This window comes from Manis javanica, chromosome 3 (genome assembly GCF_040802235.1).
Source record: "Manis javanica isolate MJ-LG chromosome 3, MJ_LKY, whole genome shotgun sequence".
In the NCBI taxonomy this organism is placed as follows: Eukaryota; Metazoa; Chordata; class Mammalia; order Pholidota; family Manidae; genus Manis; species Manis javanica.
In genome coordinates this window covers 9,015,744-9,038,631 of record NC_133158.1, presented here as the reverse complement: position 1 = coordinate 9,038,631, position 22,888 = coordinate 9,015,744, and the positions used below count along the sequence as shown (strand labels likewise).

The following is a 22,888-nucleotide window of genomic DNA, read 5'->3' as shown; positions in this document are numbered from 1 at the left end:
TGGCTTGTCTTCCTTTCTCACCCTTAGATGTAGGCTTTCTCTTCTTCAGTACTCTGTTGAACTCCAGAGCGGCGTACAATGATACAAAATTACCTGCTATCTTGAACCATCTGAGCAACCATTTATTTCTATTTTCTTCTCAGTGGTCGAGAGCCTTACCTAGATTAGCAGAAATGCCCAATATCTGCTTGCCTTTTTTTTTAGATGCAGCTAGTAAGCAACCACATTAAAATTTGACATGACTTTTTCTATTTAATTTTACTTAAGCATTTAAGCTAAATAATAACAGATTCTTGTATACTGAATTATTCTGTATTTCCCTTCTGTTCCCTGAAGTTTGTACTTCTTGTTAGAATGACTGAATATTAAAATGGTATTAATGTTGTTAAGGTTTTGTTTTTGCTCAATTTTTACATTTTTTAAAGTTGAATGTTTTTTATTATGAAAGTTGAAAGCTTTTCTTAACTCTCTTCATCTATAATGCCCTATAAGCTTTTGAACAGATGGGATGCCTATCTATTTGCTTTTTGGAACATTGTAAATACTCCTCATACTTCTTCAAAGATAGATCCAGGGAAAAACCTAAAGTAGTTTAATGTTGCATAGGACTATTTAGGATTGTTAAATGAATTATATTGTTGTGAACAATAGAGATGTTTTCATTGTTTTTTTGATGATAAGCTGTTCTTTTCTTATTTATTTTAATTACAAAATAACTTGTTCTTCCAAGGAAGAATGACGTTAGATGTTTTACTAACAGCAAGAAAATGTTCTGCTTTTTATGCTGCTTGAGTAGATTATAACTAGATCATTGAGGCCTTGGTGGTTATTACAAGATTAGATAGTAATACAAATCCTTGTGGAAAAAAGAGATAATACAAACATTCCAAAAAATGTAGTTTCTCATAAGTACCCAGAGTCCAAGGTTACAGATTGACTGCCTTGGTTCTTTGAAGCAAGTCTTTTAATTTGTACATAGGTCATTGCCACCTTTGATAAACTGCATTATGCAAATATTCAACCTTAAAAGAACTTGGAAAGTACAAATTTGTCTTGTCTTTAGACTTCTTTCTCTCTAAATAAAAGGTTATGATTAATGTAGGACTTATATTTGCAATGCCCTTGAGTCAACAATTTCTTTACCTAGAACTTTTTACTAACTGCTCTCAAATTAATGGCCAATGATTTTAATTACAATTTTAATCAAGGCAGACTAAAAAATCTTGGGGCTTATGGTTTAATTTTCCAATATACACTATCATATTTAGTCTTTGTAAGAATCCAGTAAAGTAGGCATGCTTCTGTTTTGCAAAGGAGGAAACTAAGGCTCTTATTAAGGGACAGGGGGTGGACTAGAGAATTCGCAGAAGTCACCCAGCTCATAAGTGGCAGTGCTGAGTTTTGAGATCACAGAGTCTGACTTTAGGCTGGAGACCCATATCCTTAACCTCTCTGCTGGGTAGCTCCTCTTACCATCCCCTAAAGGATGTGCATTCTTTAGTTTATGGCAGGTAACTCTTCCAAATACTCTCAGGAATGTCATTTGGAATTAAAACAAAAAAAAAGTCCATCCCTGATAATGGGAGTTGATCTTTCCAGGTGCCAAGATAGAGCTTCATCAGTAGCAAAGCTTACTTTTTTTTTTTTTTGCCAATTTCTGTAGTATCTATCACACCATTATATCCCAGGAAATATTAAATTGCTTAGTAGATGATACACTTCGTCCAAACTGTTCATGTTTATTTTCTAATGTCAGTCATTCCTCATCTCAACCCTCTGCGTCCCTTTTCTCTCCTTGCCTCTATTCATCACCCTGATTTCAGTCTTCCCATGACTTTTCCCTGCCCTGTATGATCTTCTCTTCTTCTTCATTTTCTGTTACCTGTCTTTAAAGATCCTCAAATCTCATTCTTCTCATTCACTCCTTTTGACTATGATTTCCTGCCGCATCGGATTTATATGCAGTGAAATTCTGGGATATCCATATTCTTTTAAATGTTATGGACATAGCTGTTGTTAGAGGGGATGCCCAGTAGGCAAATGTGGATTGAGAGTTGTGGGAGGGAGACCTAGGATGGGATTTATTTAAATGAAATGTTCAGGGCTAAGTCTGGAAGTCCAGTTTACCCCCAATTTTCAGCTCAAGTCTCACTTTGAAGAAATGTGTTGAAACCTGACATGGTGTCCAATGTAAATTTAATCAGCTTGGCATTGTAAGCTAAGCTGTTACCAGTGCAGCTTATTTGAAATGAACATTTACAGCATAAATGTCCCTGTATATGTCTATACAGATATACATGCATACACACTTGCCTTTGTTTACAAAAGGTTACTTAACAGGCACTGATTGAAGAAATATGAAGAATGTTCTCTCAGATACCTTCAAAATGAGGCATGTGCTGTCTTCAGAGCCTGCGTTTAATGTGTAACTAATACTGGAAAAGTGAAATAACTTTCATTGTTAGTGGCTTCCTCAGGTTCTAGTAGTGGTTATATGAGACTTTCCTCATTATGGATGAATAATTCTTCCAAGGGAAAAGAATTGCAGAAGTATTACTAAAATACATGTGTATGTGTTTATTTAAACATATATACCACTATCTAAATGTGTATGTTATCCTTGAATATTATCTAAACTTGGATATTTTTCTGAATTTAGAAGTTGCCTGAGTCCTGAAGAAAGTGTCTGATCTAGACAAATTTCAAGGGATTTAAAAAGATTTAGTCACTGTTTTATCATGTCAGGTAACCTGATCTAAAGGAACCGTCGTAGTAGAAACCCTCCTGACTTGCCAAGCATCTCCAGTTTTTAGGTTTCCTCACTATTTTGTTTGTTTATTTCGCAGACTTACTAACTGTGGCACAAGATGAGTAAGAGATTAAATGACTGAGGCATAGAATTATCCTACCCTGCCTCTCTATCCACACATATCAGTAGAGTATAATGTCCTAAGTAATCCGGTGTATTTACCAGTAACAACGTTGCCTTGATTATAAGCAAACAGAAGTAGATTCTAGTTAGTGTAAGCAAAAATGAATTTTTTGGTAGTCTCTTGGGGGTAGTTCATAGTACAGATTATAGAAGATGGGAACGTGAGATTTGGGAAGGGACAGGAAGCCAGGTGGATTTGGGGATACGGACAGCAGGTATACTCCCGGACCTATGGGACAACACCATTGCAAGAAAAATTTCTGGTTCTCTTGGGTCCTTTTGTTACTATAGTCAAGATTCAGATTTTCAAAGAGAGTGTATCCAAGTGGTCTAAACTGGGGTACGCACCAGACCTTGGCAAGGGCACGTCTTCACTAACAGTTGCCAACAGTGCAGCATATGATTTTTGCTATTTGCTGTTATCCAAATGCCATGGAATGATTAGGCTGCTGGAATGAACAGAAATCTAGTGTATAATTTCCTAACCTTCTCCAGAATTTGGCTTCTCTACAAAATCTGACAACAACTTCCAAGTGAAAGCACATACTGAGATTGATCTTTATATGAAAATGATTAACTTGATCCACAAAACATATAGCCAAAGCAAACAATAAAGAAAGGAAGCTAATAAAGGAAATTGATTTATTTGAAACGCCTCGTGTCTCTTTCACTTTCCTGCATGTAGCAGGACAGAATCAGTGGCAGTCGTGGCTCCAGCCGCCCGCCAGGCGGACAGTAATAGGTTTCAGCCACTCCTCATTTGATTGTATTTTGTCTGAAGGATAAAACAGTTTTGAGTTGTGGGTAAGATTTCCTGGTTCTTAAGATTAGAAACCTTATAGCATTCTTAATGGAATAAGAGTAATTTAATGTGCTGTTTTTTGCATTGTGTTCTAATCAACATTTTTTGTCTTATATATGTACGTTGTATATGTGTCCATTTAATAAACAATCATATATCAGCATTTATCACTTTACCAAGCACTGGGGGCTATGACATTATTTCCATTTTCAAGATACTTCATACAATCCCTGACATGAATACAGAAGGAGTGTTGGCTTTTGTTATAATAGTTACTACAAATATCTGATAATAATTAAACGCTTGGTACCTGCCAGGTTCTGCCACTTAACACTTGGGAAGTTGCTTATTATTGGCTGTTACTGATGAGGAAATCGAGGCTTACAATGGCAGAGATAGTCGTCTTTAGTTGCAGACAACCAAAATCAGCCTTGCTCAGGGTTTCCCAACCTCTGCACTGCCGACATTTTTGTGGGGCTCTGTCCTGTGTGCTGCGTGACATTGAGAGCCATTCTTGGCCTTTCCTTCCTAAATGTCAGTGGTATCCTCCCAATTGTGACAACAACAAAAAAATCTCTAAAAAGTACCAAAAAGCCCAGGATGGGGTGATAAAAACCACAGAATCATACCTAGTTGAGAACCACTGGTGTAGCTGGTTTGATGAAAAAAATATACTGCAGCATCTCTGCCGCTGCCGCCCTTGAGCCCTGGATGGCTTCTCGTGGCGCTTAGCCGGGAGCTGGATTGCCGGGGTGGCTCCTGCTGCAGGCCTGTGCTTTCCGAGTCCCTCCCAAGCATGGCCTGTGTCACACGACTGCCCTCGCTGACTGGGAGGGAGCCTGGGAGCGTGAGTTCTTTCTTCTGCTTTGGCAAGTGGGGCCCATCATCCTGGGACCTCCTCAAACATTCAGGCTTCTAGTACAGGGCATGTGCAGCATGGTCCTGGGAGTTAACGATCCACAGCAACGAACCCAAGGGCCGGTCCTTAGGTGTCCCTAGAGGCCAGTCGTAGTTGCAAGTACTGGGCATTCAGAGGACATGGTCCCAGCTCTTGGAGCCTTAGGTCTCATTAAAGAGAAATAAAATAGCAGTGCAGTACAAGTGCTATGCTGGGGAGAGGAAGGAGGGCTGTCTTCACACACCAGTGAAAGGGGCGTCTGCCTGGGCTCAGGGAATGCCTCCAGGGGAGGGACTTCAAACCTTGTCCTGAAGAATGAATGAGTTTTCCCCAAGTCAGGAAGAGGATCTTGGTTATTACTGCCACCTCCGGAAACAACCACTAGTCTGACCCTAGTGGCCTGAAGTGATAGGTTCTCATTTTTGTGGGGTTCAGTTTAAAGTGCTCTTTGTTGTTGTTGTTAGGCGAAGAATAGCCTCTGCAGTCAGGCCGGAGATCTGTGATTGTGAATCCTCCCTGCCAGCCTCCCTTGTCGGAGAGCCTCTTTGCCCCCTGGGCCGGTCTTGGTTTCATGGCCCCAGGGTTTCTTGCTGCTGCTGAAGGGCGAGCTCTAAGGTACACAAGCCTGCCTCTTCTAAAAGGGAGGTCAACTACTTAGAGACAAGTTGATGTCCAAGAAAACGTTGCACCCAAAGACGCCTCCCCCTCTTTGACGTAGTCATAACAAATCTTTATGGAAGGGCACATTATTTTTTCATTGTACATTAAGCTATTGGACGGTAATTTTCATTCACTGTGATTCATGATATATATGTACTTGTTGTTCTTGCATGGGGTAGATATTTCATACACATTTTCAAGTGTAACTGTTAATGGATTCAATGTCATCAAGTAGATCTACCAGCATAAGCCTTTGTCCTCACTACCCGAGGAGAGTTTGTGTGACGAACTGCGCCTCACCGCCAGTTCCCCTTTTCAGCACCACATTGTCATGCCCAGGAACTACGGACCACAGTAGTCTAGGTAAAGTGCACATCTACTCCTATTGATGTCACTGGACGGGTCTCAGGAAAGGAGGTTAAAGGCTTCGTAGTTCGAGGTCTGTTGAAAGCAAACCCAAATGCCACAGCTCCTGAGATAATTCTAACAGCCAGTACTCTTGAAGCTGCATAAAGGCAAACCTACTAATTGCTTCTTTACCCAGCTCTCATTACACTCCTGCTTTCTCGCACTGGCCATTTCAGGGCTGCTTTTCCTGTCTTTGTCTATCTGGGTATTTATTTCAGAGGAAGTAAGTACCACTTGAGCCAGACTGGGATTGCTTGCGCCCATTATCCTCTCTGCGGGCTGGAGTGTATGTTTTGTATGCTAAAGCTGAGGACCAGTCAAAACTCCTGTACAATACTCTCTTTCTGGAGAACAAGAATTGTATTCTGGGTATGAGCATCATTACAAAAATGTGGTCCTTGAGTGTAGACACTTGTTCCACGTGTTGGAATGAGAGTGGGTGAAGTCTGCCAGAACTGTTGGCCACAAAGGCATTTTTTTAATTCAATACGTGTTGATGGAGGATCTACTTTGTGCCAGGTACTGTGTGTGTTGATGAAGATACAGTGACTAATATTCTAAACCCTCAAGGAGCTAAATGTCTGTCATGTTCCATTTTGGACTATTTCTAACCCTCAGTGCTAACACTTCTTTATTATAGGCAAAATATTGTATTTTCTAAAGCAGCATCAGGCTTTCTTAGTTTCAGGCTTTGAAACTTAGATAATTTCAAAACAGGTATCTGTCAGAAATCTAATATATATTGTTGCAGTAATAAGTTTTTAAAAAATGAATACAAGTAATCACTTGTAAAAAATGAAGCTTATTTTTCTCTATCTCAGCCAATAGAGAAAGTAAGCAGTTTCAGAACTGATTAGTCATACAAATGATAGCAGCTATACTTAAAGTTTTTGACCCTAAATATCATGACCAAAGAAGTTGGAAAAGTTAAGTATCAGCAACCATGGAATCCAACTAGACTCTTGAGGTTTGAATTTCCATCACGGGTGACTTCTGCCACCCATGTGTTCCTTGGAAAATGTCCTTCCTGTTTTGCATCTGACTGCAGGTTATTCTTAGATTTAGACAGGAAAACAAAAACTGTGAGTGACAAGACCAGATGCACTTTACCTCGGTTATGAATACAGTCTGATGTGGGTGTCTGCGGGGTTTTCTTTTTTCTTTGTAAACCCTTCTTTAAGTAGAATGCAAGATGATAAAGATCAGGAGATAGGAGGAGTTGGCAGGGAGGAAAAAACAATAGTCTCTTAATAAGACTCTTAGTAATCAGGCAGGCTTTTGTGTCTTGCCTTAGGGATGTGGAAGTGACAGACTGACCATTCTGAAGGCTGCTGTCATTACATGCTGACGTGTTTGTAATTACACACAAAATGAAAGGCCTCACAGAAGAAATGACCTAGAACATTCAGCCATTTCAGTATCTGATTGAGGCAGGCAAGCCTTATAGAGACCAAACTGCAAGACTGCACTAGTCCAGATTTTTTTTCAAGACTCATTTCAAATCTACTCATATTCTCTCTCTACCTCCTTTTGTTTTTTGTTTTTTTTTTTCTGTTCAACTGCCTTTGGACCCGAATTTGGAATGCTCACATCTGATCTATCATGTGCCAGCAGGGAACAGATGGCACAATCAGAGGATATAATAGGAGGAATTTTGGTAAAGGGACTATTTATAAGATATGGGAAGGACTCAGGGAATAGAAAAGTGTGGAGGAGCCCCAGGGACTGGCCATGGAGGGCAGCCGGTACCAGTACCACCTCACCTCTAAGTCTGGAGGGGCAAATGCATGGGAGAGCTGCCCAAGAGCCCGTCCTATGCAAGAGGCTCAGGGGAGGTTACAGAAGCATGATGAGAATGGGGGGGGGTGTTAAATACCCCATCTTCTCTCCCTTCCCAGATGCCACTGTTTTGCTCACAATTCTCATTGGCCAAACCTAACCAGGAGTCAGAGGATAAATGAGTTTGAAAGATACATCAAAACGAACTTGTGGGGACACAGGGCGGGAAGAGCAGAGAATGGATGTAGGGGCCAATGGAGACTCGCAGGCACTCCTGCCTTCCATTGACATGAAACCAGTACGCAGATCATGTGTACACTGGCAGATTAACTTGCCTCTCCCCTCAAAGTACAGAGCTAAGGAATTGACCACAAATGTGTTGAGCAGCCTGCGTGGACAAGGCAAAAATAACCATTTCAAATGCATAGCAAGTACAGTTCCTCGTGGGTGGATCCTTCAAATTCTGTACTGTCAGGGGTTGCAGAACCAGGGCCCCCTGGGACAGGTGGGCCATGTCCGTGAGTGAAATGGGCTGGGTGGTAGGAAGCCGTGTGTGCTGGGTCTGTGATGATCCCCTAAGCTCTTGCTCTCTCTACAGGCAGTAGTTGCTACGCAGTGCCATGGAATTCAAGCCTGCTGTTTTCAGATTGCCTCTCTGTCTCTCTCTCAACCAAAGAAGCCATATAGCCAGATTAAAGAAAGGAAGAGAAAAAGAAATTGTCTCATTTAAAAATGTTGACGACTAATTCTGTTTTGGTATTTTTAGGGACCTCAAGTGAGGCCAACAAAATCCTCTCATTGAAGTCTAATGGCCCCTAAATTCTTTAGTCTTCGAGGTTCCCTATCTATTGTTCCAGAGGGAAGGGCGTAATCCTTACGAGACTACTCCCCACCCTCAGTTTTGCAAACATTTGTGAGGCTCTGTTAGGTCCTGTCATCTCTTGCTCTGATTTTTGCTTTAGCGTGCACGCTAGTGTCTCCTCTCAGCTTCTTGCTTTTGGTGACAAACAGACCTCTCTTATGTATCCCTCCAAGCCCCAGAGCACTGCTAACCCAAGGTGGTTGTTTCTAACAGACTTTTTCTGGAGGTGTGGACATAACAGAGCTCATTCTGTGACAAAGCAGGAATCCACTTCCAATGCAAAGTTTCTCCGCAAGCTTGGCCACCCTCTTACACGGAGCTTTTCCGTCCTTCTTAGGCCCCAGGCCGCTGACAGGGTCTTCCATCCCTCGTGTCCTATTCCAGAGCCTCTTCCACCTCCTCTCTTTTCCAGGTCCCAGAGTTGCGCTGTCCCATCCTGTCCCCTACTTTACTATGACACCTAGACACATTCTCACCTTCCTGTGCTACATGTTCCACATGCAGTCATGCTCTTCCTTGTACCTTTCCTACCACAAGCTAGGCTCTTACATGACCTAAGAGACCCACTGAAACAGACATCCTCCTCGAAGAGCATTTATTTCTCCCCCTTGAATGCCACCATCCTCCTAGAACAATCAGCTCAGTTATTGCGGACTTACATGACCCACTTCTGTTCCTCTTCCCATAATAGAACCGCCTGCCTCCGACTCTTTCCCGAAGGCAAGGGAACAAGGGCTCTCCGAATTAAGAAGCAGGGTTTATGTTATAAGAAATCTCAAGCTCTGTAAAGTTTGTAGCAGGAGGCACTAGGGACGGCTTGCCAAACTGAGACACAGAAAAGCTTTTCTTTTAGAAGGCATTAAAATCCAAAAAAATAAATAAATAAATTGTGTATCATAGCTGATGAGATAGGAACTGTTTTGGACAAAGGCTAAAAGGTGATTATAATCACATACATAGTTATTGCAAATGGTACCCTACTTTGTATTTTTGTTTAGTATAGGCTGGAGAGAAGTAAACTACCACCTTATTGTCAGCCAATAATCATTTTCCAGGAAAAGATAATTTATCCTCTGAAAGGGAATATTCACCTGCTCACGTTTTTGATTGCTCCATTGTGTGGGTGACTGTTAGACTGCCTTCTGATCATGAAGGAGGTGTTTCTGGCTTCCAGTTTCCAGGTGAAACCAGTCCGCACAGGGGTGAGAGGCGGAGAGCGTGTGGTCCTTCCTGGTGAGCGTCCTGGCTCTGCCACGTGGTCATTGTGGGAGAGAGCAGACGTCGCCGGCCGTTCATATTGTGGGTGTCTTAACTCCTTGACTTGGACTTTCCGGTAAAGGAGTCTGTCTTCACAAAATGCTGGAGGATCCTGCTTCCTCTCTCCTGACGGTTAAACGTGGGAGAAAATGGCTTATTCACTTTAGAACTAGAAAACAGAAACAAAAATCCATTGTGAAAAAAAATTTAAGAACATTATTCAGAAACTTTCAAAGTTAATCAACTAGGTATTGCAACAAGAGGAAGTGTTTCATAGGATTTAAATGAAATACCTTAGGATGGACTCTTGTACATGGTTTAGTTAGTTCCTCATTAGCAAACTGATGCTGGAAGGACCAAAAAGCTGACAGAAAGTGCATTATATTCTAAAGGAGGCAGATGATAATCTGGCCCAAAAGAGACACATTAGTATTAGTTAAAAACAAACAAACTAACAAACAAAAAAACTATGTTAAGCACAACATTTACTTCTCAGAATGTGATAAAATTTCATTCCTATTCATAGCCTTTCCCTCTTCAAATCCTTACTTTAAAAATTATATATGTGTGTAACTACATATACAAATGTTTTTGTTATTGTTTTAAAGCCTTGTAACACTTCAAGACTTTGTTTTTTCCTGAAAACATAGATTTTGTTTCCACCCCTCTGGTATATAAATAATGTGTTTATTTGGTTCTAGTGAAATCAAATAGATCCATTCCAGGTCCCTTCTCCCATGTAATTTGATTTATTGGGTCATATAGTAATGTTAATATTTTTGAACGTATCAACTGTGTAATTTACTAAGTAACTCGGTAGATGTCACACAAAAATGACATCTACAGAACTGATGGTTATATGCTAAAAAATGCTTTAACATAGTTATTTTACCAGCAAAATGAGTTTATTCAGGAATAGCCGAGGAATTGCAATTCAGGACAAGCGAACTATGGCAAGCCATAGGCAAGTCCCCTTCCTCCTCCTGGCCGGTATGCCCGCTACCCCGAGTGGCAGGTGCGGAGAGCTCCCCTTTCAGGGCTTCCTGCCTCCACGCGCAGTGAGATTTCCACCACTTACTTTGACGGCTCATGTTTCTGTATCAGAACAGGTTTATTGCTCACTGGTTGGGGTGGGGGAGTGCTAATACTTCTGTGAATAAGCGAGAGACCCTGTTCCCCATATGGTTTAAAAGGACAAAAATCTGTATTTCTTTGTAAAATTTCCAATTAACGTTAATTAACTGTCATACTTGATGCGCAGGATCTGACTTGCCATTTGTGGATTATACCCTTGGTGTTCTCTTGTCCATTCATTTAGTTTCTTTGCTGGCTAGAATTTTGCTCAGAATGTGGACTTCTGCGGTATCACTGCTGTGTGTTTCCTTTCCCCTCCCTCCCTAGCAATATGTCTCATAGGGTTAGTGGGGAGAAGCTGCAGAAACTCTTGCTTAAAATAAAGTTGGATGTCATTGTCAGATTCCAGCTAGTCACACCTTCCTGTGCTTCACTGCTGGAGAGGTAGAGAGCTAGTTCACAGCCAAATAAACGAAGCGAGGAGTGAAAGTCTGTGGTCCTACGGAAATGTGCACTCACATCTTTTGTTGCAGAGCATATTTAACCGAAGGACTCAACTGCTGCTGTTTGGGATCCACCACTGTGGCACGCTGAGGCCACGCTTGGTGTAGCAGCGAATGAATGCATAGCGTAGCAGCACAGACCCGGATGTGATGTGAGGTTCATTCACTGCAAGTCTGGCTCAAGGATCAAACCTTTATTGGGATTTGTTTATCCACATGGTTCATCTTCTGTGGACTTACACTGTAGTGGCTGTAACCCATAGGAAAGGAGTTTCACTGTTGCCCTGGTACATGTTTAGAAGTGACTTTTTGGGAGAAGGAAGAGAAAAAGAAAGAAAGAAAGAAGAGAAAAAGCCTGTCTCCTTTGTCCCAAATTAAATTAAACCCAAACACGGCAAAGATAATGTTTCCATCTTTCATAATGACATCGGGACAGTAAAATGTTCCGGAGAAAAAGAGAAGATCCCTTTCTCAGTTTATACCCTAGAATTAAACCTTTTTTCTTTTTTTCATTTAAAAAAGAATTTATTGAGATAAAATTCACATAAAGGTAATCACACTGAAGTGAACAGTGCAGTTGCATTCAGCACATTCAGTGTCTTGCTGTCACCGCCCATCTAGTTCCAAATCATCCCGTCACTCCAGCCCAGACCCCTTCCTCATCAGGCAGTTTCTCCCCACTCTCCCTCCCTCCCAAGCCCTGGTAAGTGCTAATCTGTGTTCTCTGTCAGTTTATCTATTGTGGATACATATGAATGGGATCATACAATATGTAACCTTGTGTCTGCCTTCTTTAGCTTAGCACCTAATTTAATCTTTTGTTGATTTCCTAATCAAAAATGTCCTTGGCAGTCACAATCATTTCACCCTGCACAACAGCGATTTTTTTTTCCAGCACTGTTTTCTTCCAAAGCATACGAAGAAACCTCATTGTCCTTGTTCTTTTTTTTTTTTTTCTTGTCACACCCTCACAAACTTTGCCAGGAAGCAACGGGGCTTACTCCTTCCCCTCCATCAGGTAGCTGCGTTCCCTAGATCCCTACGTGACAGACACAGAGAGCATGTGCACAGTGACCATGGACTTAGCGTCATGCTGCAGTGGCTATGAATAACTTCTTCATTTTCTGATGGAACAAACAGATGTTTCAAGTTCCAGGGCATTTACCCAGATATCAAGACGAAGGTCAGAAAGGGTAACAGAGATAGACCAGCAGACTCATTTTAAAGACTGAACTTGGCTTGGCCAAGGACTCACTCAACATTAGATTATCACCTGTAAATCTGGCTAAAATGGCAAGTCTGATAATTGGTCCCATGGGTGCATTCTGAACGTTAAGTACCATGGGGTATTGGCGCTGGGTGGCGCGGTGCCCAGCCATGCGTCGGCTGCTGGCAGCTGCTCTCTGTGGCCGCAGCCGTGGCGTGGTTGCGGTAGTTGGTGTGGGGGCGATGTTATGTCCTAGAGCATGACGCGTATCTCTGGAGTCAGTGTCTTTATAATAATGAAACCTAAGTACTGACAACCTTCCAAACAAATATAATAACTCTGCCCAGGGTGGAGAAAAGGACACCAGTTCATTCCCAAACTCTATTGTAAATGAATGTGAAATCGGAATTCTGGTTCCCATTTCTTTGGTGAGACAGAACAAATGAAATCCTGCTGCCTGTCCTACATTCCAGCGGAAATTGGCACTTATCTTGGGATGTGTTGTTTTCTTAGTAGTAGTTAACTTACCAAGGTTATTTTTTTGCCATTAATCTACCTCCCCTGCCACCACCCTTTTTTCCCCTCTGTGTTCACGGCACAGTTTAGCCTGTGGTGGCTTCTCTGCTCTGCTCATAAACCCATTACCGCCTTTTTCTTCAGAGGCATGCTCATTAGCTTTCGCCTCTTGACATCTTATATCTTCCTCTTTCTCTTTGGTTATAAACAAACAAACAAACATAGATTTCTCTTTCCTTTTATTGGAAAGAGTGTAGTAAGTGGTTAAGAGTAGTGACTGCTTTTAATCTGCTTTTAATCCATACTGCCTAAAGGCTGGGTGCCTTTCAAACAAGGATTTTAGCTTCTCTAATCCTCAATGTCTTCATCTATAAAATAAAGAGGTAGTTATACTGAAAACTTAAAGAGATAGACCATGTGAACAGCTCAGGACAGGTCCTGGCACATAGTGGATGTTATCTAGTAATGATCGTGCTGACGTGGTTTATCTATGCTCCTAATTCCTTTACCTTGTAGAAAGTAATTTCCCTAAATATTAACCAGCTGTCAGATCTCCATCTTGGCTCAGACCTCTTTCTTTTGGATTCTACTTGTGCCTTTTCAACTGTTTTCTGAATAGTTTCACTCCATTGTTTTGCTGGCATCTTAAATGTGACTTCTTCATGGATCAGATTCCTTTTTTGACCTTCTCCATCTCTGTTGTCTTTTACTATCACTGCACTTCAGGTTCACGCAGTGATGTTTGAATACTTCTCAATAGCTCTTTCCCACATTTCTCAGATAACCCAGTCCTACATTTCCTTATCTCACAACCTTTCTTGTCATCTGCTTGGTTCCATTTCTAGGTCTAGAGCCCCAGATCAAATCTCAGGCAGCCTGCAGGATTCAATACTGCTTCACAAACTGAAGAGGTGAAGTGACCATGGCTGTGCTGGTGATACCACAGCTGACATTCATTGATCTCTTCCTTTGTGCCAGGGCCTATTATAACCATATGCACCATGTATCACCTCACTTACTCCTCATAATAGCCTTCTGACATAAGTAGGATTTCCTCCATCAGAGATGAAAAAACTGAGGCTCAGAGATACCGAGTGCCCTGCAGAAGACCACGATATTTACACTGGCAGCATCAGAATTTGAACTCAGCCTGTGTGGCTCAAGTGTCTGTGTGCTGAACAAATGTCCCCTGCTTCCCTAGTCGTTCCCCTTCGTTGCCAAAATGTGTTCCTGCTTCCACTGCCACTCGTCCTGAGTCGGGCGCCATCACTGCCAGGTTGCTATAATATTAATAAACGTGGTTACTTGGTGGAAAGGATTGGGTGTTGGGAGGTAGGGAATGGTGCCCAGGCTTAAGTGGGTATGTAAATACACTGGAATTGCATGTAGAGTGGGTTGATGTGTTTCTCAAAAGGAGGCTAAGCACTGTAGCTTGGATGATGTCCCAGAGTCTCCTTGAGCTGGCATTCAAGGCTCTCTTCCCTCACTCTCCCTTCAGCTTCTCAAGCCTTTCTCACCCAGTTCCCATCCCTTCTCCTCTGAGCAGGTTGGACCAGTCCACTCACAGGTTACCTTGTCTTACACATCCCTCCCCACCTTCACTCCTGAAGCTTTGCCCTCACCAAAACTGTACCCTAAGAGACCTCCTCCTATGCTTTCTCTCCTGTCCGTTCTCCAGAGAGCAGCCTCTGTCCCACCTCCTTCACGTATCTTCATATATGACTGCAGGCTGGTCACAAGAGAGCTTTCCTCTATCTACCAGAGAACGCAAGGCAGAGGTGCTGACTCAGGGGTCCACAGGAGCCAGGGCACGAAGCTAGTGCAGTGAAGTCAGCCACTCACGGCCATGTGGAATTAAGAGCCTCCTGTTAACAGGAAGCTCCATTTCTCAAGTGGTGATAATAAATCTAAATATTTAAGTACTGTCTGCTCTATTTTCTAAGTTGACAACTGAATTATAAAAAAAAAAAAAACTACCAGAGGCAAACAAAATTTTTCCAGGGGCAGCCACAAACTTTTGACTTCTCCTAAGGAGAGTATTGTCCCCGTTCATCAACTGAAAGTTGCTCATACTTTCTCCTAGAAGGAATTATCTTTTGTGGCCAGAGTTTCCACAGTTGCATGGAAAAAAACTAACCCTCAATTGTTTCTTTTGTAAAACTATCCTTTTTTCATAATAGCTAGTGCAGAAAATTTGAGAGTAGTGGAATCATCTTAAACATCAAGTAATGAAAGTATGCATTGTACTGAATTGATCATAAATGATACCTCATTTGGGTACCACCTTTTGTCTCAAAGAGTGGTTAGAATTTTTATAAGGTGACCATCCAGATAAGGCAGCAGTCAAGAGTTAAAAAGCATTTGGCTTAAAACACACATTTCAGTACTTACTATAATGAATTCCCAGGCGACCTCTCAGCCACGAGTGTTTTGTGAAGGGTGAGCATTCTCTCAGTAGAGAAAAGTGGACCAAGCACTTTTCCTCTCTCTAAGACTAGAAACTCAGATTTGAAATTGAGCTGTTTAAAAAAAAATGAATATCCACATATTATTACTCAGGTAAACCGAAATTGTTTCATTTGTCAGTTTTAAGCAAGTAAGTAAATGAAATTTGAAGCTGATAACTGGTGATTACATTGATTTTCGTTTTCCTTCTTGGGTATTCTTCAAAGTGACAATGCTTAGAGCAGTTGTCACCTTATCAACAGCCTGGCAACACCCTAATTGCAGCGGACAGTTATACTGTGGGACCGTGTGGAAAGTGTTCTTGGGGGTGAGGGCAGGCTGTGCCGACCTTTCAGTCTGGTCAGCCATTCCACTCGGCTCCGGACCCCCGAGAACCCACATGACTTCCATTAAGGGAGCAGCGGAGGTGGGGGTGGTGGTGGTGGTGTACACAGGATCCTGGCAAAAGGGAAGGAGTTGACAATCAAACAAGAAGTGTTTCTTCTGAGAGGTGTATTGTATGCTAGGGAATAAACAATGAAAGAAAGAAATGACGGTAATTAAATATGGTTACTTAACTAAACAAGCGTTTGAAATATGGTTGCATGGTAAAGACCTCATTATAGGCCACACTTGGCATATAAATACACTTCTGTTGAGGGGTAATTAATTTGCTCTCAGAGGTGGAGAGATAGGTCACCTGTGGCCCTGCCTCTCTTGTTTGCAATGGACAAGTTCAATCCAGAATAAAGACACTTACTCTCCTAGCACCTTAAAATATGCCAAGCCATACAGTCATTTTAGAAACTGTTGGGTAGTTGTAATTTGGAAATTATGAACAGAAAGCCTCTGTGAGGACAGATGACAGTGTGAGAAATTGTAGACAGAGTGTGCCCTTGGGTGAAGAAAGATGCCTTGCCATGCATTTTCTATCTTCATTTCTGACAGCGTGTCTTCAAAGGGACTATTACCTAAAACTTGCAGTAAATATCAGGTACAGTGGTAATTCTCCAACTTTACATGATTCAGAGCCTTCGAGGTTTATAAAATCCCAGGCAGTTGGGCCCCAGGTCCAGAGTTTGTGATGCAGGAGGTCGGGGATGGGGGCTGAGGGTGTGCATTTCTAACACACTCCCCAGTGATCCTGAGGCTGCTAGTCTAGGGATCACACGCTGCCAACCACACACCTAGGAAACCAATTAGTGAATGCAAATGAATTAACTGAGCACCTTTGCAAGGAGGGTACCATTCTGGTGCAGTAGAAATTGGAGTAAATCTCAGGAACTTCCTGCCACCCAAAAACTACCAGGCTTCGTGGAAGCTACTTGAGTGGTGTAGGGTGAGGGTGGGAGGTAGGCTTTGTGTTCAGAGAATATGCATTCTAGGATTATTTTCCATTTGCTTAGTTTGTGGATTTAGGCAAGCTACTGAGCCCTTCTGTGTCTCAGCCTCCTCACCTGCCCAGTGCAGATGACAGAAATCCCTGTATCATGGAGTGGTGCACAGATTCGTTGAGAGGAGGCTTGAGGAACTTTTAGCATGAGAGCTGGCATGTAGGGAGGGTTATATCAGTATATGGAGAAGCTGGTAATACGGCAAATGTAAGTAATTATAAATGAGTGCATATATGTCTTAGTCTGTTGGGCTGCTATAACAAAATTTCACAGAAGAAAAGGTAGCTTGTAAATGAAACTGGTTTCTCACAGTTCTGGAGGCTTGCAGTCATAAAGGGGCAACATGGTTGGGTGATGGCCCTCTTTTGGGGTGCAGACTTTTGTATCTTAGCTGGGTGGGGGGAGCAGCGAGCTCTGTGGAATTGCTTTTATAAAAGTGCTAATCACTTCCCAAGTCTCTGCTTTCTAACACTATCATGAGTGTACGATGTACATGAGTATACAGTGTATGAATTTAGTGGGGGCACATTGAGCCCATAGCAATATTTATGGGAGGGGTTGAAGCATATCACTTGTCTTCTCAGGCCTGGATGTCAGGTTCGGTGCTACTTATGTAGGACACGTGCCTTGTGCAGAGAGGTACCCAAGTTACAGGTGAGGCGAGTTCTTTGTCATATCAGTACCATGAGTGCACAGATTTAGGATGTCTCTCCAATGTGCTGAGGAGTATTTCCCATGAGGTTGCTGACCACGTGTCTGATGTGTTGACGGATGCACTAGCCGCAGTGACTCGTGGTGACTGTGGTCAGGTGTGAGCCGTGGACAGAGACAGAAATGGTTAGAAAGGAGAAACAGGGAGGGAGAAGGGAGAGGGAAGAGACAGAAACATGAGGGAGAACTGGGAATTCATGGCTCTTGGATCTAAATGCTTCTGAAGTATGTTAAAGCCAGTCCTGCTAACAAATGTAATAGTGTTCCTCTGTGTACCCAAGTCTTCCAAACCACTTAGGTGCCTATTTGGTGCTAGGTGCTATTCTCTCATATTTTGACTAATTCAGGAAGTTCTGAGCACCCATTTCTTAGGATGTATAATAGAAATGAGGGTGCCCAAAGCATAGTCCCTGCCCCCCATCAGAGTGCAGACTGGTGGAGAGAAGTTGGAGAATATAATAAGTAAGATATCCTTAGGCAAAGGAGGGGGAAGAAAAATAGTAAGTATGGACTTCCTAGAACAGACGTGCTTAGCATTCTGCCTTCAACTCTTAACTAGTCATAAGATCTTGGACACGTTGCTTGTCTTCCATGGACCCTCAGTGTGCTCATGCATGTCATGGAGGTGTTTCTGCTTTAAAGGGCTGTTGGTGCACGGAAAGCACTCAGCATGTGTCATTTCTTGCCTGGCACACATAGTAAGCCCTTCATTAATGAGGGCGTGGACTGACTGGCTTGTTGGCTGCTATTCTTTTGTGAGTAGAGTACTGGCTTTTAGGCGAGTGGTTTTCAGTCATGGGTACATGAGTATAGCAGCGTGTAGAGAAGAAGAAATTGCTCAGAGAAGAGGTAGGAAGTGGAATGTGAGGTTATGCTGGAAGGTAGGTCCCTGTTTACCAGAACGTGCATAAACCTTGTTCCTGGGTGTATGAGAGAGCTAGTGGGGAAGTCACTGGTTTCTGTGGAAACTGTGACAGAGCCCAGGAAAGAGGACAAATGGATGATGGTAGGACAACACTGTGCGTGCTTTTAAGGACAGCTGTAAGGTGAGGTTGCACTTCAGGAGGGCTACCTTGTCAGTAATGCCTCCTCATTATTGTTGAATTGTTTCCTGGCGTCCTCAGTCCTTGAAGCCCTCAAAATTCTTCCAGAAATGTGATTCCTCACAAATGTGCAGCCCACACAGGGAGGTTATGTATCTCTGGCTTCTGGTCCTGGCTAGTGGGTAGAAAGCGGAGATTGGGAGGATGCGGGAGCCAGAAGGCGGCGAGGAAGGAATTAATCTGGAGGGAGAAGAGAGCAGTAAACACGGTCTCTGCACTCACCCTGCCTGGGCTTGAATCTCGTCTCCGCCACACACTTGCTCGGCGCCTCTGGCCAGGTTACTTGCTCCATGACTCGGTTCCCTCATGGGTAGCATATGGATGTGCTAATGTGTGAATGGCACTCAGAGCCTCACCTGCCACATAGTTAGCCTGAGACAGCTAGGGCTCAAGAATTACTGAGGACTTGAGAGCTTCATCCACAGTGGATACCCCTGGTGGACAGCTGGTCAGAAAACTTAACTGCTGTCTTATAATTTTTAATTCACAGAGTATATACTTCTTCCTTTTGAGCATCTTAAGTTGCAAAATGAAGTAGGGCCCACTGTAGCACACTGGGGTGATGGGTATATACACCAAATGTTATTTGGCATGCATTTCTTTTTCTTCTTAATTGATCTGAGAATCTGTATGATAGCAACTTCTCGGTTTATTTTAATTTTCCTTAATAATAGGTTTGTGCTTAGAAGTCTTTGTCCATTACTGAGCAATTAGACCAAGATGAGCATTTCAAAGGAGGGAAAAGCTTTGAGCATAATTAGACTTCCAACAAGTCTTTAATTTAAATGATTTCTGGGATTTTTTTTTTTGGGCTAGTGTACAAAATACCTTCTGGCTTTGTTCATCTCTCATAGAGTGTTTGTCTTAAAACTTTGTGTGTACTTTGTGGGAATGAATAACAGTTTATTCCATTTTTTTAAACAATTGTGTATCTGTTCAGTGTGCTGAGGGGTTACTGTGGGTCAAAGAGGTGTTGGTGGTGGTGGTGGTGGTGGTGGTAGTTTTGCTTTTCCTTTTTAGATTTTTTTCTATTCTGTGTTACAGAGTAATTCAAAATGGAGCCAGCCCTTGGCAACTTCTATGGGAGTAAAAGCCTGCTTCACCCTTGCGTGTTTTGTTAAAACCTGCTACAACATCAGAATCCAAGCGTGATGGGTCCTTTTTACTTTCCCAAATTGGAAGCTCAAAATTCCTTCTGAAACATTCAATTCATACTTTCAGAATAGAAATGTATCATATCCTACACAGCACAACTCCTGAATCAGGTGGACTTTCGGATCGCCCCTATTTATTCAGTGGAGACTAACATTTTATGAAATAATTCATTTTGAAAATTCAGAAACAGGGCAGCATGTTAGAAGTGACAACACTTACATCCTCACATGTTGTCACTTATTTTCTTAGTAGTATAGTAGATCATACATACATTCTACTATTCTTCATTCTGTGGCACCTACCTTCAAAGCCAGGCTTTTTATTCTGCAACGAAAGCAGCGGTCCTTCACCCTTTCTTTTACTGGTAATGTTAATAAAGACTTGAAGAAAAGAAAGTAACAGGTGGGTACTGTATTTTGTGAGGTTTTAAAATATGCCTTCAATGGTGGAAAATGCTGATGAGTATTGATTCCCATCCTTTGTACACATGCTATACCCAACTGAGCGTTACGTGGTAATGAAGCAAGAACGGGACTAATGAAGTATGGGGGTTAATTCCTGTGTGCTTGCTTTTCCTCTACGGTAGTGTGTGTGCAAGAACAATGCATTGCCATTCTCTCGCTTGGGCAGATGTACCAAACCCTCAACTGTAACTCGATGCCCTTAGAGATGGGGAAGGAGCACCTTAGCACCACTCGATTCTACTTCATGCCATCGCTTCTGCGGTGAACTCTCTCTGTAATAACCCTGAAAGTTACCAAACAAGTAATAGTACCTGTAGAAATATTTTAAAAGCTGTCTCTAAAGTTGTAAGGCAATTTTGACATAAGGCTATTCCAGAAAATAGTCCTGTAAAGGTGGTCATATTCTGCTTTTTTGGAATTGATGTCTTTTTGACAGTGAGAACTTGATCCAACAATATGTAGATGCTGATGGTAGATTAAAAGTAAAATTACCCTACTGATTAGGGAGACTAGATGAAAAAGGGTTGAACAAATTACAAAATAACCTATGTTGAAAACACTGTTTTTACTGATATTTGTACCTCTCACCTTTTAAATGGTAACAGAGCCTTGAAATGTGTGAAGGGACAGAAGAGTCTTTTTTTATCTTTGCAAACAGCTCATGTCCATGCAAATTGTAAATCCCTGAATAATCAAGTAAGTGATAGTGATCCTACGTAACTTCAGGGAATGATTTCCAAACTCTGCATTATCGACATTTGGGGCAGGATGTGCTGTGAGGGGCCATCCTGCACATTGTAGGGGTTTAGCAGGGTTCCTGGTCTCTACCCGTTAGATGCAGGTAGCACTCTCATCCCAAGTTATAAAAGTCTGAAGTGTCAGTAGACATTGTCAAATACCCCTGAGGAGCTGGGGTGGGGGCAAAATTGCCCCTTGGTTGTGAACCACTGCTCTAGACATTTGGGGGTAGGAATGTCTCAGTCAGATTTCCAGTGATTTATGTTTTACTGCCAATCACAAAACATGGATGTAGCCAACCATCCAGACCATTATCGGATGAGCTCTGGCCCAGTGGCCAGAGGTGAAATAAAGTGCATCCCTGTGACCCCGTGGAAGCCCTAGGACTGCACTGCAGAGCAAACATACGAGACTCCTAGTCCCTGTCTACTTTTCTATCAATATGCATTCCTATTACTCTGTTTTCAGGGCCAATTCATTTTAGTAATGCAACTCAAATGGGTTAGAATTGCAGCAGATAATGGATGGTCTACCTGCTAAGTAGAGTTCATTTCTTCCTAGTGAATGAAAATGCAAAAGGAGCAGTGTCACTATAGATGCTTGTGCGCTGCGGAGTTTGGTTTGACAAGCTAATTATGACATCAGCAAGAGGTCTGTGGAGGGTGAAAGGTGGTGTATCTGGGAGTGGAGGCAGCCGGGGGAAGATGATTGCTAATGATAGCTGGAGGCTTGATTTCTCATTCTCTGCCTGATTCCAAAAGCATGTTGTGTCTGATGCACTTGTCAGTTAGAAATGTAGACTAGACCAGATGCTGCGTTTGATATATTTTCTACAGTTCTGGTTAGTTTACGAAAGGCCTGCTGGAGTCAGAGTCTCCCAGATGATTTCTAAGTGAGGGGAAAAATGATGAGATTATTGAGCTCCATCCGGGAAGAATATGGACGGTAGATGGGAGCTGTTAACAGTGGCACAATTGTTTAAAGAAGAAGAATGCTATTCGGAAGATAAGATTTTCATGTAGGTAAATAAGCATTTTAAAAATTCTATCAGTGTTGTGGGCATTACTGATGTGTAGGAAGTTTTCTGACTGAATTACTAAGAATGGTCTGTTTGGGCCAGATCCAGGCTGTGATTAGGGATGGGATTTAAGATTTCATTTAACTCTGAGTACCTAGGGTGGGGGGAGCACTTCTTTCATGTCTGTTTTGAAATGGCACATGGAAGGACATGGCTGATTTTGGAGATGTGGTACTTGTGTTTTAGACATTTGGCAGTTTTATATTAATGCTGATAGACTGTCTTAGGAGCCTTATTTGGCATATGTGGCTACTAGTGCCTACATCCCAGAGAGACATCACTATTCTAGGCTACCTCAGAGAGCCAGTCTAAATTGTCCAGTGTTGGCATGTGGCCCCAGCCCATTGACTGGTCTTTAAACCCTGGCCAAGGTAACGAATTAGGAGTTGTTACTGTAGGCCAGAACTGTCCTATAGACCTGTATTTGTGATGTCCAATGTTGCAGCTATGAAGCCACATGTGGCTACTGAAAACTTGACATATTGCTAGTGTGACCAAAGAATGGATTTTTAAATTTAATCAAATTTAATTACTTAATTACATTTAAAGGTAAAGAGCTGCTTGTAGTCTACTAGGTATGATACTGGATAGCACAGCTCTATGACCTTGAGAAACATTTTCTGAGACACGTTTTTGGACCTGACATTACGGTCACCCTGGGCCTTCTCAACAGTGTCCACAACTGCAGAGCAGTTATCACAGCCTAAAAGCTTTAGTCTGTCCACTTGGAGAAAAAGAATAATGGTGTATATGCCAGCAATCTTACTAAATCAAGGTTTGCAGAAGTCTCACTTACAGAAGCCTAATTAAAAAGAGGTGTCTCTTCTATAGAAAGTTGAGTGAGTGTAGACAAATAGTATTAAATTGGCTCTCTTTCTTGTTCTTTGAAATTATATCCATGC

At 42.1% G+C, this 22,888-nt stretch overlaps 1 protein-coding gene and 1 long non-coding RNA gene across 26 annotated transcripts in view; both read left to right on the top strand.

The window, feature by feature from the left end:
* Nucleotides 1-22,888, top strand: part of FHIT (fragile histidine triad diadenosine triphosphatase) — a 1,286,968-nt gene that overhangs the window by 691,199 nt on the left and 572,881 nt on the right. The gene's annotated exons all lie outside the window — the stretch shown is intronic.
* The window catches only part of LOC140848309 (uncharacterized), a 58,277-nt gene continuing 36,439 nt past the window's right edge, over nt 1,051-22,888 (top strand). Inside the window, exon 1 of the long non-coding RNA XR_012128919.1 lies at nt 1,051-21,926. This is a non-coding gene — a long non-coding RNA (uncharacterized lncRNA). The remainder of the gene's footprint in view (nt 21,927-22,888) is intronic.